Source organism: Pinus tabuliformis, chromosome 8, assembly GCF_031772625.1.
Source record: "Pinus tabuliformis cultivar Carrire ecotype Pingquan chromosome 8, CPIR1, whole genome shotgun sequence".
NCBI classification, from domain to species: domain Eukaryota; kingdom Viridiplantae; phylum Streptophyta; class Pinopsida; order Pinales; family Pinaceae; genus Pinus; species Pinus tabuliformis.
In genome coordinates, this window is record NC_142294.1 from 25,843,642 (window position 1) to 25,861,668 (window position 18,027).

Consider the following 18,027-nt stretch of genomic DNA (forward strand, 5'->3'; position numbering starts at 1 on the left):
CTTTCTCTGAACTAACATGCATGAGTTTCTCATGCGGGAATCTTTAGTTAGCTGTTGTAGCACTGAGGATGCACCAGTGCACCAACTCAATACTAGATCTCTACTAGTTTCACAAACAGTTAGAACTGGTTTCACTGTCTATAATTCAGTCAAATTGAGTTATCTAATTACAACTCAAATAAACTCATTCTAGACCCCTAAAATTTAGGGAGAACATATACATAACTGCAGAAAGACTTCCAACTCGAAATTCCTAAGCTAATTAAGTTAATTAAACTTAATTAACTATTTACAAGTTGCTATGAGAATAGAATTTGATTTTAAATCACAGTTTAATTCAAGGACAAATTAAACTGGAATTTCTTGTTTCCATTTCTCAACACTCCCTCTCAACAAGAAAGGGATTATTAGCGACCCTGATCTTGTCTCTTTGAAACTCGAATTTACATCTTGACAATGCCTTTGCCAAAATCTCAGCATATTGCTCCTCCGTGGGAATGTACTCCAACAACATAATCCGCCTCAATACACAATCTCGAAGGTGATGATATCAGATATCTATATGCTTGGATCGATCATGAAAAACTGGATTTTCAGAGAGTTTGATACAACTCTGATTATCGCAGTAAATCATAGTTGGATCCATCTACTGACCAAACAAACCAACTAGAATCTTCCTCATCCAGATGGTTTCACACGTTGCTTGAATTGCATCCATGTACTCTACCTTTGCGGAACTGAGTGGAACCGATCTCTGTTTCCTGTTGTATCAAAAAACTACTGCTGACCTAATATTGAAGATCCCTCCTTATGTGTTCTTCCTGTTGGATGGACTCCCTGCCAAATCTGCGTCAGTGAAGCCTTAAAGCTTCACTCCCTCTGTCTGTCTGTATCACAATCCATACTAAGTAGTGCCTTTGAGGTATCTCAACACATGTTTTTCCGCCTTCCAATACAGCTTGGTAGGCCTAACCATCGCTTGACTAAGCTGGTTAACTGCATAGCACATATCCGGTCGTGTGTTCACCAAATACATGAGTGAACCCACAAGTTGCCTGTAAATAGTAGCTTCCACTACTTCTCCTGAAGTAGCATCCTCCTTCCTCCAGTTACTTGCTAGAGGAGTCTCCATGGGTTTGTTGCTCTTCATGCGAAACCTGTTGAGTATCTCGTTGGCATACTTGCCCTGAGACAAAAACAATTCCTTATCATCTTGCCATACTTCCATGCTTAGAAAGTAATGATGAACCCCATGTCTTTCATCTCAAAATCTCTTGCAAGATCCTCCTTGCAAGACCTGATCCACTGATCATCATCTGTCAAAATCAAATCGTCGACATATAACACAATGATCAACAACTTACCTTCCACCATTATGTGGTACATGTTCATATCCGCTTCACTCTTGGTGAAGCCTAACCTGGTGAAGTAGCTATCGATCTTAGTGTACCAAGCATGGGGTGCTTTCTTCAGCGCATACAATGCTCGCTTGAGCCGACACACATGTGACTCATGGTCGAAGGTCTCAAAACTTTCGTGCTTCTCTATATACACCTCTTCCTCAATCATGCCATTAAGGAAGACTGTCTTTACATCCATATGAAGTATCTTCCAACCCATCTATGCTGATAGTGCCAATATAGATATGATCGATAAGTACCTTGCAACAGGAGCAAAGGTCTCATCATATACAATCCGCTCTACCTGAGAAAAGCCACGGGCCACAAACCTGTCCTTATGCTTCTCCACACTACTATCTACAACGTGCTTTACCTTGTAAAGTCATCGGGAGCTCACCACTGACTTGTTCTCAGGTCCCGGGACCACATCTCAAACATTTTTACGAACTATGGAGTCATACTCCTCCACCATGGCATCAACGCAAACCAGTTGTTGCATTGCCTCTCAAAGGAGGATGGCTCTGTCTCAACACATCCACTCATAAGAGCCATGTATCCAGTGCACCTCTTAGGTGACCTCCCCTGCCTGCACTAAGATGTGGGTGCTCCCACATTCTCCCGTGCATCATGCAATAACCTGTGAGCCTCTTGGTGCACTTTCTCCCATCTCTAGAAGACTCTACCTGATTGGATGTCTCCACTCCTGGATCCTCTGCATGTGGCTGCTCCACATCACGCTGAGGCTCCTCAACCTTAGGAGATAAAAGCTCCTCAACTGCATGGAGTTGAAGCTCCCTTTCAAGGGAAACTCGCATGGCTTTGTCCTCATCGAATCTGAGATTCCTACGAACCACTATCATCTCGCTGGTCGGTAAGTACACCCGGTATTTGTGAGATGTATTAGTGTACCCCACAAACATCCCCAACTCTGCTATCGGCTCAAGTTTCTTATGTGCATTTTTGGTCACATGGAAATATATCGATGACCCAAAAATCATGAAGTGACCAACATCTGGTCTCTTACAGGGGAAAGTTTCCTTTGGTGTTTTCATCCCAAATATTTGATGCGGGCTTTTGTTCTGCAAATAAACAACTGTGTTGCATGCCTCAACCCACAAGTGTGATGGTAGGCCTTGATCATGCAACAACGCCCATCGTCCTTTCAACTACCCCATTCTACTATCGGTTATGGGGTGCTGTCAACTCTCGTTTAATCCCTTTTACAGCACAAAAGTTCTTAAACTCATTTGAGACATACTCATCACCGTTATCACTCCTCAGGGCTTTAACCTGCTTTCCAGACTCTTTCTCGGTCAATGCTTTAAATTCACAAAACTTTGTGAAAATTTGATCCTTCTTCTGCATGAAAAAGATCCAACATTTACAAAAAAAAAATTCAACAAATATAACATAGTCCCTATGTTTGGTCGTGGATGCTGTCGAGAATGGTCCACACACATCTGAATGGAATCACTCTAGAATCGCTTCTTCTCGACTATATCTGTCGTGAAATGAAGCCTTGGTGTATTTTCCCAAAGTACACCCCTTGCATGTATCAACTTGCTCTAGCGTACCTTTGGGAAGACTAGTAGAGATTTGTTGTATGATTTTCAAAGCCCCATGATGCAAGTGACCCTATCACTCGTGCTACAACTCGCCAACGTCTTGGCTCTTCACCTTCTCTACTTTCGTGCTCAAAGCAGCAAAATCCTTTACCCCCCAACTTATATAGATTCTTAACTCGAATCCCTATCTTCTTTACTTGACTCGTGGCTATGTGTCGAAGGAACGCCTTTCCTTTGCTAAAGACCACATCACAACCTCTATCCTCCAACATGGTGATCGATACTAAGTTCTTCTTCAACCCGGGCATGTACATAACATCTCTCAAAGTGAGAGGAGCACCCTACTCCATGTGAAAAGTAACCATGCCCAATCCAATAGCACTATACCTCCCGTCGTCACCCATCTCGATATGCATCTGGAGATCCTTCTCCTCCAAGTCACTGAACAAATGCTTGTTACCAGTGATGTGGAATGAAGCTCCATTGTCAAGGTACCATATACTACCCATCATTGATGAAACCATGCATGCAATGAGAATAAAGTCCAATTCAAATTGAGAGGCCAAAGCCTCACCCACCGCTCCTCCTGAAGACTTCTTCTTGGACTTCTTGAGCGGACAGTGTGTAGCAAAATGTCCCAACTCATGACAATGAAAGCACTTAATTTTCGACATGTCTTTCTTCTTGCCTCCATGACAAGAATCTGATTTGGAATGGGACACCTTCCCTTTCCCCTTCCTTGCCTTACCTACTAAGGTACAATTTTCCTCATCATCGATATTTGATGAGGAACCATCATTGGTGTTCCTTCTGATCTCCTCCTACATCAAATCCAACCACAGTCGTTCCCAATCTGGCAGCTGCTCCCTCCCATTGACAAAGTCCTGATAGTTATTCCAACTCTTGGGAAGGCCCAGGAGACCTAAGCTCACCATATCATCCTTGACAATGGTTATTCCAACACTTCATCTCATCACGATAGTGAGTGAACTTGGTCAAGTATTTTGGAATGGTCTCGCCTTTCTCCATCTTGATTTTTCAATGTTTGTCTTTCAGTGCCAACTTCATATGGTCACTGTTGTTCTAGAATAGGTATATTAATGCTTTCCACATAGCATATAAAGTTTCCTTCCCATGGAGACTCGACACAATGTGGTCTCGAACTCTCTCAAGGATTATCCACCTCACCTGTTATCACCTAGATTGACCTCAGGTTGAAGAGAGGCAAGCCAGGGTAACCACAAACCACGCTTAGCCAAGTAGCTAGCCCTACTAGGCCGAGAGAGGGATTTCTCCATAAGGATCTCAGTTAAGATGACTAGATCAGGTAAAGGATTTTAGGCTAGGTATGGTAGCTCGAAAGTTTTGATTGGATTTTGTAGAGGTTTCGCTGGATTAGGAAGAGTTGGGCAATTTAGGTCTGGGAAATTAGGTCAGAAATGCAGGGTGTTCTATGAGGCAAGGTAGGCAGAGGCTTTAGCACTCTTGGGCTTCATGGGGTGAGATGTTTAGACTGGTGAGAAGCTAAGAAGGGCATGTGACAATCATGGATCCTTCCTGGACTGCAGAAAACATGAAATGATGAATGATTTCCCAAGGCAGAGCACTGATACAATGGGTTCTACCTATCAAACTTGAAAACATTCAAGTAGAAGCAATGAAATGATAGATGGCATACATAAAACGTATAAACATATAATCACAGAACAAGAAACTATACTATAACTCCATACTATAGGGATCCCATAAAAATAGCTGCAAATCTTATTAATTTCCTGCCAAACTGTGTACAAAGGTGTACAATCAAGCTCTGAGCATCCACACTGAGTCCAACCAAAAAAATGACTGAGAAAATACATGATATAGGCCTCAAAACAACTAATCCTAGCCTCAGGGGTCGAATCCATGAGAGGAGGAACAGTTGCACAAAAGACTGAACTGATAGCTAAAGACTAGGGTGGTCAAACTGAATCATTCCTAATATGAAGCAAACTGATTCATTACATGCCACTTAGGCCATTCATCTGATGTATCTACCCTAGGTAACAAAAACACACTTTAATTACATCAGTGAAAAATCAAAATCCCACAGGTGAAAAGTATTTTCTGAGAGAAATAGTGAAAAATTTGGCTGCCTGTCAAGTGTGCAACGCCAGTGTCAAACGCGCAGCGCCTGAAGGAAGTGCGCAACGCCATCTTCAAGGTGAGTTTTGATTGCCTTCCTAGTGTCCAAATCTAGCTCAAGATAGCTCATTGGAAAGCTTATCTTGCCTAGTTTCCAAAAATGCCCCTAGCTTCCAATTTGAGCTTGATTTGCCCCTCCAATCTCCCAAGACTACTCAAATGCGTAGCGCCTCGCTCAGAAAATAGGCAAGACATGATTTTTAGGTGGTTTTTTGCCTTTTACACCTAGTAGTTTTGACTTTCAAACCTGGAAACATGGTTTTATTGAATGTAAATGGTCTTTTGAATCCAATGGTGGTGGTTGTTCTTCCAAAAAATGCCCCAAAAAAGTGCACAACGCCCTAGGCGCTGTGGGTTTGACTAATGGATTGATATAAAAATTACCTGAAGATAAAAGAAAATGCCCAAAGCAAAAAATTGAGTTCAGGGTCTTCAAAAATGGTTGACATAACTGATGCTAAACGTGCCTAAGCATGGAGAGAAGCCTCCACCAATAGGTCAAGCTTGTCCTTCTCCCTCTGATGGGTTAAGGCCTCAATTTTTGCATGAGCCCTTTTGAGCTTGGCTCTAGCAATTTTGTTTCTCATGGCATAGTATTTGGCCATTATTCTTTGAATCTCCGTATTTCTATTAGCTTTAGCTAATAGGTCCTCAAGATGAGTGTTAGCCCTCTCAAGCCAATATTCCCAATTCTCATTCATCATTATGCCAAATTGTTCATTTAAGGTGAGTTGGTTGGCAAGTTGAGCTTCTTTTTCTCTTTCAAGCTCCAAAGCTCGTTTTAGGCCTCTAGTCCTAGGCCTCCTCCTGGGCATTTCTTCCTCCATGGGCTCACCATAGTCACCATAGGCTTCCTCAAGTTGGACTTTAGTCTTTTCAGCTTCCCTTTTAGCTTTGATGCGCTGAATTTCCATAAGCTCATGCTTGGTCTCCATTTGCCTATTTTCCTGTTCATAATAAGATATGATGTATTTTGCTCTTTGTAGATTCACCTGCAACTCACCTATCAATGCTTCTTGCTCTTTGAAGATCATTCTGGTGTCTTCCTTTTCATCTTCTTCATCTAAGTCCACTAAGTCAAAATCTTGCTCAGTTTCATGGGGGTCTTCTTCCTGTTTTTGCATTTCTGTTTCAACCATTTTTTTCCTTTCCTTTCTGTACCTGCTTGGTTGATGAAGAGAGCAAGGCCCCTCCCACAGTCCTTGCGGCAAACACTTACCTATTTCCTCTCTGATAGGTATGCACCATAGTTTCTAAATTAGTCCTTTTGGGCTTGCTACTTTGACCCTGATCACTTTGTTCTTTGTCACTGTCCTCTTTCCTGTCAGATGAAAGAATAGGTCCATGGAATGGTGATAATGGGGGTGATGGTGGATGAGATGAATAGTGCATGGGCTGAGATGGAGGAATGGAGGTTGGTGGATGAGATGATGATGGAATGTCTTGAACATTTTGAGTGGAAACTTGAGTGAAAATGGGGTTAGCTATAAATGTACTCCACGCAATGTTAAGTTCTTTAAGGTGCTAAAGAAATATGATCTTTATGAGGGAATGGTGAAATAATCTTTTCATTTGATCTTTGTATTCTCTTCTTTGGGAAATGTAAGCCATCTTCTCAATACTCCTGAAAAGATAGTAGGGTATATTGAGCATTTTAACCCTAGTGAAATGCATAAGTAACCGGATGTGGTAAGAATAGACCCTAGAGAACCTACCCTCACATGAAAAATACTTCATTATAATCTTCATCATAGGTGCATATCTGTCAAGGAGGTATGAGAAAGGGAAATAGCCTTTTCTTTCACTTCTGTACCTAGGTTTGATGTATGGTTCATAAAAATGTACTTCTATTTCACCCCGCTTGAACCATTTTTCCCCAACTTCTGGAATCCCGGTGGCAACTGATATGATGGCAGCAGACAATGTGAAGGTTATGCCTGCAAGAGTGACTTGGTTATCTTGAATTTTGGTTATGAAAAGCCTAGTCAACTCAGGGTGGTATTGGACTGCTTGGACCTACTCACAAAAATTAAAACACCCTAACCATTTGAAGGATGTCACTGTCATATGAGAAGCTAGGAGCTCTTTGAGATCTGTGGGTTCAAACCTGTGAATTTTCCCTCCTTTATGTGGCCTTCTCTGCTCTATGTTTCCCTCTCTTTCTAATCCCTCTTCTCCACTGTGTGGACTATATCTTTCATCAGCCATGTTGTCTTTGTTATGAAACCCTAAGTAAATGGTAGGGGAATGCAAGTGTTTAGGAAAGAAAAAGGAGAAGGGAAAGGCAGATGGGGAGTCTAATAGGTGTAGGGATAGGGGTCTCTGAAGTGGGATAGGGTATTAATCAGGTAATTTTGGGAAATGGAAAGCTTTCTTTCAAAATCAGGGTTTAGGAGAAAAACTATGGTTTTGAATGTAAGGCTAACACCAATCTTGATTTCATTCTTCAATCATTGAGGAAACAACTTTGAGGAGAGGGAAAATGATGTTTTGAAGAAGACACTTACTTGTTTAAGGCTGAGGAGGTATAACGACCGCTGAAGAACGAACATGGGAAAAATTGGCCAAACACGTAGCGCCCAGAGGAAGTGCGCAATGCCTGAAGGGAGTGCGCAGCGCTAAGAGGAAACGCGCAACACCTCCACTCTTTCTGCTGATTCGTCCTCAAATTGTAAAAAACATTGTTGGGGTTTGCTCAATGCGTGGTAAGAGGGAAATAAAGAAGATATGAAGGAAAAAAGATATTTATACACCCTTGAATTTAATCTTTAGCTCCTCAAACCCCCTTTGCTAATGTTTTTTGTCGCTTTCACCTTTTCATTTAATTGCTCTTGATTTTTTGACCCTTTCCTTTTTGATAGGTGGATGAATGCTCAATTGGACTTGAATTTTGCAGTGTTTGTTTGTCTTGCAGCAAGGAGAAATGCTTTAGTGCAGCTGAGATCCATTATTACATATAGGAACTTTAAAATTACATATGAAATACAAATAAACTTAAAATACTCTGTTTTCACCTCAAAAACATGTTTTTAAGGTGAAAATTACATTAGGTTAAAAAAAAATAAAAACTCGATAGCTAATGACTTACAAATAATCATGCTTGTTTTATTATCATCCTCATACCCTTGCTGACCTTTATTTACCTTTTAACATCAAACTTTGACCTTGGTGGTGAAACCCTAAGACCTAATGAAATCATGACTACAGGTTGATTATGAAACCATAACTGAAGACAATCTGAAGGAGGATCAACAAGTATACTCTATGAGGAAAAAAATTAGATTTTCTGAAGGGAAAACAACCATCAGTGGATTAGTATATCATGACCTAATGGAATGATGAATTTTTTTTAGTATGGGACCCCTAAAATGAAAATGAAAAGAGTGAATTTTGATCCCTGATGGAAGCATGCAGATACTGACACTAACATTGCCTTTGCCACATTGTTCTTCCATTCGGCCAGATTCTATGCATTTGATGTTGTTGGCCTAGGAATGTCTTGATCAATGAATTCCTTGAGGCCATTATCCTCCATCACTGCTTCCATCCTGTCCTTCTAGGTTATATAATTCGAGCTTCCTTCTAAGGCATACTCGAGCCTCAAACCATAGAAAGCCATTTTCTGATCCTCAAGTATGTATTGCAAATTCGAATTTCACTTGTAACCCCAAACTTAAAACTTCGAAATCTCCTATAGTATACTGTCTTAAACTCTGATACCATGTAGATTCTCCTATAGATTCACAGCTCATGTAATGTACTAAAACACAAGACAATAATCTATTCTACACTTTAAATAGCGGAAACCAATAGATCGATGAAAACAAGAATCGACAAGAGGAAGACAATCAAAGACACATAACACAATTTTTCCATGGGGAAAGCCACTGCTCAAAACCTTGACTATCTATTGCATTAATAAGAAATCTGAGTGATAATACAAAGCTTGTTCTCACTAGAACAATTCCTGTACAAGTATGATCAACTCTCTGCCTCACAAGCCCGCTATAGCCAACACTTAGTCAATTCTACTGCCTTCCAAGCCCCTATTTCTTTGCGAAATCCCTATGAGAATCAACCCATATTTAATTGGGAAATCCTTCCTCCATAACTCCGCAATCCAAAACTAGGTCCTTCTTTGATTGCATGCATGGCTTGTACAACTCGGATCATCATACAACTGATAGTACACTGTTTCTGCACTCTATTCGCAACTGGGCCCCTCTCTAAACTGACATGCATGAGGGAATCGTCGGTTCACTGGAGTAGCACTGAGGATGCACCAATGCACCAACTCACTACTAGACCTCTACTAGTTCCTCAAATAGTTAGAACTAGTTTAACTATCTATAACTCAGTCAAATTGAATTATCTAATTACAACTCAAATAAACTCATCATGGACCCCTAAAATTTAGGGAGAACATATGCATGACTACAGAAACACTTCCAACTGAAATTCCTAAGCTAATTAAGTTAATTAAACTTAATTAACTATTTACAAGTTGCTATGAGAATAGTATTTGATTTTAATTCACGCTTTAATTCAAGGACAAATTAAACTGGAATTTCTTGTTGCCATTTCTCAACAATAAATAATTGACCTGACATATAAATAACTTAGTAATGACATATGGTTGACTATATTAATAAAACTATTATGATTGTGATGTGATACATTGACACACTTATATCCAACATATAGGTTGCAGTAATACTTGACATAGTGAGTAGGTTGTTTATGAAAGATGGACACTACAATAATATTTGACAGAGACTATCATGAGCTAGGGATTTATCTTGTAGTGATGACCTAGAAAGTTTACAGTGACACAACTCTAACCTTGCAGGGAAGCATATTTTGGAGGGAAATATCATCTTGTTGTACAACTTGTCATTAGAGGAATTTTGAGGTATAAAATGGGCCTCCTAAGGAAATTATAAAATAATAGTGGAAATAATAAAATAAGATTAGATTACATCATCAAATTTTATAGGGAAAAAAGAAAGTTCAACTCGTATTCTCAACTTATCTCCCTATGGGTTTACTCAAATTTCGAGTGCGAACACTCGTTGGATGCCTAATTTGATTCCTCATCCAAGGAATACCCATGTTGCATACTTTCGATAGACTTCGATGGACCCTGCAATCACATTTTTTCATGTATTTCTCATTTTTCTTGTAGCAGGGTCCATCAAAAGTATGCAACATGGGTACTCTTTGGATGATGAATTAATTTTTGCATCCAATGAGTACTCCTGCTTTAAATTTGAGTAAAACATTAGGGAGATAGTTGAAAATATAAGCTGAAAAAATAGTTTTATTATTTTTTAATCTTTTTACCTTTTTACTCCAAAAATGGTGAATCATCCCCCATGGTTGACATCATCATCTTGAATCCTATTAGTTCTTATAAAGTTTAATTTGGTTGTACATTTTTATTAGGAGAGCCATTTTAAACCTCAAAATTCCTCTAATGTGATGTGAAGATGGATAACAAGGCTTAAACATATGCTAGTATCTCTTCGTGCACAAAGCTTTATATCATTGGTAGCAGGTCATAGGGATTACCTAAGGCATCTTGTAGTGTTCCATTATCAGAGATTCAGGTTCAACATTTGTAGCAGTATAGGTTGATTGGTTCAATGATGTTTGGTACCCAGTTTGTGAGCTAATGAATGCTTATTTACTTATGTGAGCAATGGAGTTGAACATCGAAAATGATGTGCAATTGAGTAGTGATAGTGATGTGCAATTGTCAAAGATAGCAGTGCCAATGATGAGTAGTTGATGTGCAGTGATCAACTTGAGTAGGATTGTTCAGTGGTGAATGGCTACTAGGATTTGACAGGATACACAATATCTTTATTAAAATTTTCCTATATTGATTAAGAGCACAGGGGGATCTAGTTTGAAAGTTGTGAAACATGGTCGACTTGTTGATTTGGGTGGTAGGGTGTTGAAAGGAAGGTGATTGGAGACATCTTCAAGTTGTGCCTTGAGAACTCTTCAGGGTGGCAGGGTGGTACTAGGGCAGTTCATGGTTTGCATAGGGCATTGTGGACAATTGTGGCTGATAAATTACAGGGCAATGAAGCATCCTTCCAACAATATCTAGTAAACAAAGTGTTGGGGAATTGATCAGGTTGTGGCCTGACTTATATGGCGTTGGGACATCCTTCCAATTGTAGTAGGTATTAGAGTGTAGTAGCATCCTACAGGTTGTAGCCTATAAATTAGGGGGTTGACGGTGCCCTAAGTTGTAGCTAAAATCTTGATGTAATTATATTTTTTTAAAAAGAGAGAAGAAGACAATTACTAAGAACCATTTAGTGGTTTTTGACCCGGAGGGGGTTTTCAACCCAAAAATATCTGCGTCCACTATTTTATCTTTCTATATTGTTGTATGGTGTTTTCTACTATTGATTATTGTTTATGATTATCTAAAGAATAACAATAATACTAATTGAAGATTAACTAACGCTCTGAAAAAAATTTAAAAGTGCTAATTGCTAAGAAATACTAATTCACCCCACTCTCAGTATTTCCAGTAATTGGTATCAGAGCTTGGTTCCTTTAGTAGCAGCTTAACAGTTGGAAGGCAGATCTCAAAATATAGAGATGGGAAAATCAAAGAAGAAAGCCACCAAGCATTCAAAATAAGTTTCAAGTACTGCAATAGTCTCTAAATTTGAAGAAAATCAATATTGTACACCAACTCCTGAATTTGATGAAGATAATTATTGGATATGAGAATCTAGAATGGAATTCCATTTGCAATCTCATGATGAATGGAAATATGTTGTTTCTGGAGACAAATCTACTGATGAAGATAAAAGGTACAATATGAAAGCCATGAATGACATTTTTAATGTTTTGCCAGATCCTGTAAAAGGAAAAATTGGTCAATGCTCAATGACCAAAATTCTTTGGGAAAGGATCCATAATCTCTACTCAAGGAAGCATGCAGGTCAAGATATAGATGTTGATAATCATGTGGATCCTGATATCAAGGAATCAAACAATGATGATAGTGAAAAAGTTGAAAAAATGAGTGAAATCAAATTTCAAAATGAAGTTGTCAAAGTTATAAAGGAATTCAAGAGTGAAAAGGAAAGGGCTAAATTTTTGGAAGAAAAATTGAAGATAACAAAAGGACATGTCAAAATACTTAATAAGAAGAATGAAGAATTTGAGGAAATTATCAACAATCTTAGAATCCAGTTAGAAGAAGTCGGAAAAGTCGAAGAGCTAAAGAATCATACACTCAAACAAGAAGTTTCTCTTTTGAAACTCCAAGTGTAGCAAACAGAGAAAAAAGAGAAAGATTTGGAAAGTCAATTGAAGGAATCTGGTAAAAGGTACGTATCTGAAGTTAATCAAAATAAAAAGGAACTAGATATAACTATTGCATAAATAGATAGGCTCGGGAAAGAAAATGAAAAACAGAAAGAATAGATACAAGTCCTCAACAAAGAAGCATAAAAGGTTACCCTTCTAAATATACAAATAGAAGAAGCAGAAAGAAGAAAACAAATATTGAAAAGATGGTTTCAAGAAGACCTTACTCAAAAGCAAGAATAAATTGACACAACCCTTAATGAAGTTAACAAGTTCAAGGAATTGCAAAAGGAACAGTTGTAGACTATGGATAGGATAGATAAAGAATTGGCAAAAAGAGCAGGTAAGGCTCCAGTTGATGAAGGTACAAGCTCCACATCTTTGCAAAGTAAGATTGATCAAAGAAATGAACCAAACAAGAATGTTGCAACTCTGAATAATGATGCCAAAGTAGTCAAGGACAAAGGACAACAAAAGACTACGACACCGCCTCCGAAGAAGAATGAGTATAGAAATCCATTCAGGTACGTTCATCCGTTTAATGGTTATTATTTTTCTTGTACTAATTTTGGACATATGGCTAGGGATTGTAAAGTTGTTGGCATGTACAATTATTAAGGACCATCACTCCCAAATGACTCATCCAGGTATGCATATTCATTTAATGGTTATTTATTTTTATGTACTAACTATGGACATATGTCTAGGGATTGTGAAGTATTTGGCAGGTACCATTATCATCCGCAAATCAAGTTTGCAGGATCACAAGACATGTTTCATGATATATGTCTGCAGATAGTTCATGTTGGATAGGACAAACATTGAGTGTTTCAAATGCCATAACTATGACCATATAGATTGTAATTGTAAATGTCATATGGAATTGCCTATGGACAACATTGAATGCTTCAAGTATCATAACTATGGGCACATGGATTAGGATTGCAGGAACAAGAAGGTATGGAAAAGGAAGCAGGTACAGGAAGATCAAGCAGATAAGAAGGTTTCAACAGTTATGCCTTGAAGATTCGTAAAAGCAAAAGGTCATGAGGAATCAATAATTGCTTCAGATGATGACACAAGTCAATATGATCCATTGGGTGACACGCCATTCTGAAAAGATCAGGCTTGTTGACTCTTGAATCTTAAATAGGGGGGAGTCTATGTTGCAGTGTGTGGCACAGGTCTACTATTGACAGATAGACAATATGGAAAAAATAGCGACTTTAACACATATGTGTAATAGGTTTAAGGTGTTGAGGAATCTAGAGGCAACAAATTAGGTGATTTCTCTTCCTTTGATAATTGCTTGTGACTATACTTAACTTGATTAGATTCTTCCTTCACTTATTATTGTTATGTTCTTATCATCAAGCAACTATCAAACCATAAAGGACAATGAGATAAGAGGACACAAGATATACGCAATCAGCCAGGGCCAAAACCTCTCCTCCTGAGAGGAAAACCCACAAGAATTATTCTCTTCTTATAGAACTTCAATTGATGAATTCCAAGACCTATGAACCTTGACCAATACCCCTCCCAGACCAAGTAAAATCATCTCCTCAACTGCTGCAACTTTCTTTCACGACATTAACTTCGGACTTGCAACTCTTGACTGCAATTTCAGCTACTACAGAAACCCTAGTTTCTGCACGTGTGAGAGAAGGTGGTGTTTTTCCCTTTTCGTCTCCTTCGCTTGAGATAATTTCTTCTCCTAGGTAATTCGACTTGAAAATGAAGACTTATTTAAAGAAAAATCTTGGCTTCCTGGTGTCATTTCAATTCGGTACTTGCTATATAAAAGTGATTCCCTAACTTCATATGCGTGAAGAAATAAATCCCAAAAACAATCCTTCAAATATTTCGATCTTCCTCTCTTCTTGTCTTTCCCTTCTTCACTTGGTTTGATATTTCTTCTTGTATTATGATCGAACTTTTGGATGATGATTTGATTTGCTCTTGAATGAGTCCGAGTACACCTATTTATAGTCTTTCTCGAGTGCCCTAATAGGTTGACTTGTCCCTCTTGGTAGGACGACTTGTGATCCTTTGAAGGCAAACTTGTTGTAGCATCACGACTTGGTATTGGAGGGTATTTGAATCTATTTTTGACTCAAATAATATTTTCTTCTACAATATGTAACATGCCCAAAGGGTCTTCCATACATGAAATAACTCAATTGACTTGTAGAATCAATGACAAACCCTAGAAGCACTCAATGGGTGCTTGAACTATAAGTCAAATAGCGTTGAGCATGAAACCCATGCCTCAAGAAATAACAATAATAATTTTGTTTCTCTTTTCATTAAATATATAAAATCATGATTACACATGTCATTATGAAGACCGAACCTAGTTACATATTTCAACACTCCCACTTAACTAGGGAGGTATTCATAGTCCATATAAGGTACTTGGACATTCTCAAATTGAAGAATTCTCATAAGAAGAGTCAGATTGGTAAGCCATCTCACAAGTTAATTACTTATCTTATTCCAAAGCATCTCATCATATCAACCAACATTTTCACATAGCAAGGCCTTTACTAACAGGTCTATCTCCACAATTTCAGAGAACAATGTTGGCGAGACCAATGATTTATAGACATCATCATCATTGTTTCTCAAGGCACATACCCCACCTGGGTGTTCACAGAGTATGTCCTTTTAGGACAATACCTATCTTGGAATAACACATCCTCAATGAATTTCCTCTTCGACTACCCTTACCTATTGGATGCCCTTCCTAATCCTCAATGAGCATCTAAATTAATTTCAGATGATTACCCAATCCTCCATTCTTTATTCTCAACACGAAGACAAGAATTATGTGTCTATATCTCCCTCTCAACTAGGGAAGATATAGTCATTCTGATAAAGGAATATACCCAAGCTCCCTCTTACCTAAGGACTCAACCAAGCTCCCTCTAAACTAGGGACTTGTTACAACAAAAACCCTCAACTCTTTAGTGGATATCTTCATACTATTAGCTGCTTATAGGGCTCCTCCTTTCGATGTCATGAACTACATATTCTTCATTATGGAGCCTTCATCTTTCATAGGGCATCAACCATCCATCACTTTCCTTCAATAAATAATAGGGTTGAACCAACAATCATGTCATCCTTCTTTTCATCGGAAAGTGATATTCCAGTCCACATATGGATTTTCTTCACGTAGCTACCCTTTTCCAAGTCATTTTTGTTTCAATATCTTCTGTCCAATCACAGGAGTACTAGTTATAAGTGACATTTAAAACTCTCTTCATGCAGCCTTATTTCAACCCAACCAAATGTTATTCCAAAATAAAAAAATGAACATAAAATCAAAGTTACCTTTTAAGATGGACTTTCATCATGACATCTTCTTCTTGCAATATCAACATCTGGCACATTCATAAACACATCTCCAAGAATTCCAATGTCAAGGATCTTCTTCCTTTTCAAACTTTATCGAAGTCTTCATATCTTCACTATGGAGATGTCATAGTTGATGTTGATCACTTATATTATCTTACGTGACCATAATTGCAACTTTTACGATCTCTTCTTCCTTTCTTCACATATCACTCCCAAAGAACTTTGATACATAGTTCCTTCATCTTGTCAACCACCTCATATTTCATATGAGGACATATTATGTTGATTTCATATTATCAATATGTGAACTAGTTACTAAGGTATATACCTTCATGCATCAAGAAGATATCCTTATTTTTCCATCATGCTCATAAGATAGAGCATTCAACCATGTTGTTTACAAATTTATGATGACATGACTTAATCTATCAAATACATACATACCTCTTTTCTCTTTTGGTCATCTAGAATTCCTTTGACAACTTCCTTTCCTTGCTTGAAACTACTTCAACCATGTTGCACTCCTATGTCATCATACCATTGTCCTTTTAAACAAAGGATTCCACACAAGGTGGAATGTAGACCATCAATGATGAACTTGCTTCTTCCAAGTAGAGGTGAACCTTCTAATGAAGATTCCAATGGAGGATCTTGATTATCCTCTTTTTGCAAATTCTCCTTCCTATTGATGATGATGTGCGATGATTTCTTTCTATGCTAGATGACTTTCTTCCAATCATATATACCCTACTAATTTGGTGTGAGCTATTTTCTTTCCATCATCATGACTACTACAACCATGCAGACTTTTATTTCAACTATCCTTTCAAGCTTCTATAATGATGTTATGAGCTATTTCTTTACTTCAATTGTATGCTTCTAATATGATTCCATCTTCTACTAAGATGCATCCCGTCATACTTATAATGTTTCTCATATTAACAATGATCTTTAAATCATAGTAGAGGTCTTTTCACTACAACAACACCCTCTCATTAATGTCCTTTTTTTCTTCTTTTTTTGCAACTAGAGCCCATTTTTGATGCTATTTGTGTCCATTTATCAAATATGGTGCAAAACTTGATGCAAAGTTTGCACCGAGTTTTGCACCATTTCTTACACCAAGTTTAGCACCAGGTATTGTAATAGGTTTTGCACCAGGTTTTACGCCAGGTTTTATGCCAAGTTTTGTGCCAACCTTTGCACCATGTTTTGCATCAAGTTTGGATCCTAATTTTTTTCACCAAAGTTTGCATCCTCTATTGCATCCACTTTTTGTGCCTACACTTGCATCAACTTTTGCATCATCTCTTGCATCCTCTTGTGCATCATTTTTAAATCATTTTTTGCATCCATTCTTGCATCCCCTTTGCGCCAAGTTTTGCATCTAATTTTGAATCTACTTTTGTTGCATCCACTTTTACATATTGTTTTGCATCCATATTTACATCCTCTTTTTCATCTATTACTATGTCCACTATTGCATCCAATTTTCTTGTGCCATAATTTGCACCTAATTTGGCACCTCCCTTTGCACCCTTTTTTGCTTCTAAATTTGAATCCATGATTGTATCCTCATATACATCTTGGTTTTTATCAAATTTACATCTATTTTTGCATCCATTTTTGTATCCACTTTTGCGTCAAGATTTTCATCAAGTTTTGTGTCTCATATTGCATCTACTTTTGCATCAAATTTTGTTGCATCCTATTTTGCATCCATTGTTGCACCCATGTTTATGTCCACTTTTGCATTTTATTTTTCATCTTGATTTGCTTCTTTTTTTGCATCTATCATTAAATCCACTTTTGTTGTGACACAATTTGTGCCATGTCTTTTACTTACTGTTGTACCCATGTTTGCTTCCAATTTTGCATCCATCTTCGCATCCTCTCTTGCATCAAATATTGCATCTATTTTTGCATCCACTTTTTTGTGTTGGGTTTCACATCTCATTTTGTATCTTCCTTTGCATCTACTTCCATTGCATCCATATTTTGCATCCAATTTCTTTTCTCTAGTTTCACCCATGTTTGCATCCACTTTTATATCCCTTATTTCATCTTGTCTTGCATCTAGGTTTGCATCTTCTTTTATGTCTGTTATTACATCCACTTTCTCATCCACTTTTGTTGTGCCAAAATTTCACCATATCTTGTGCCTATCATAGCAA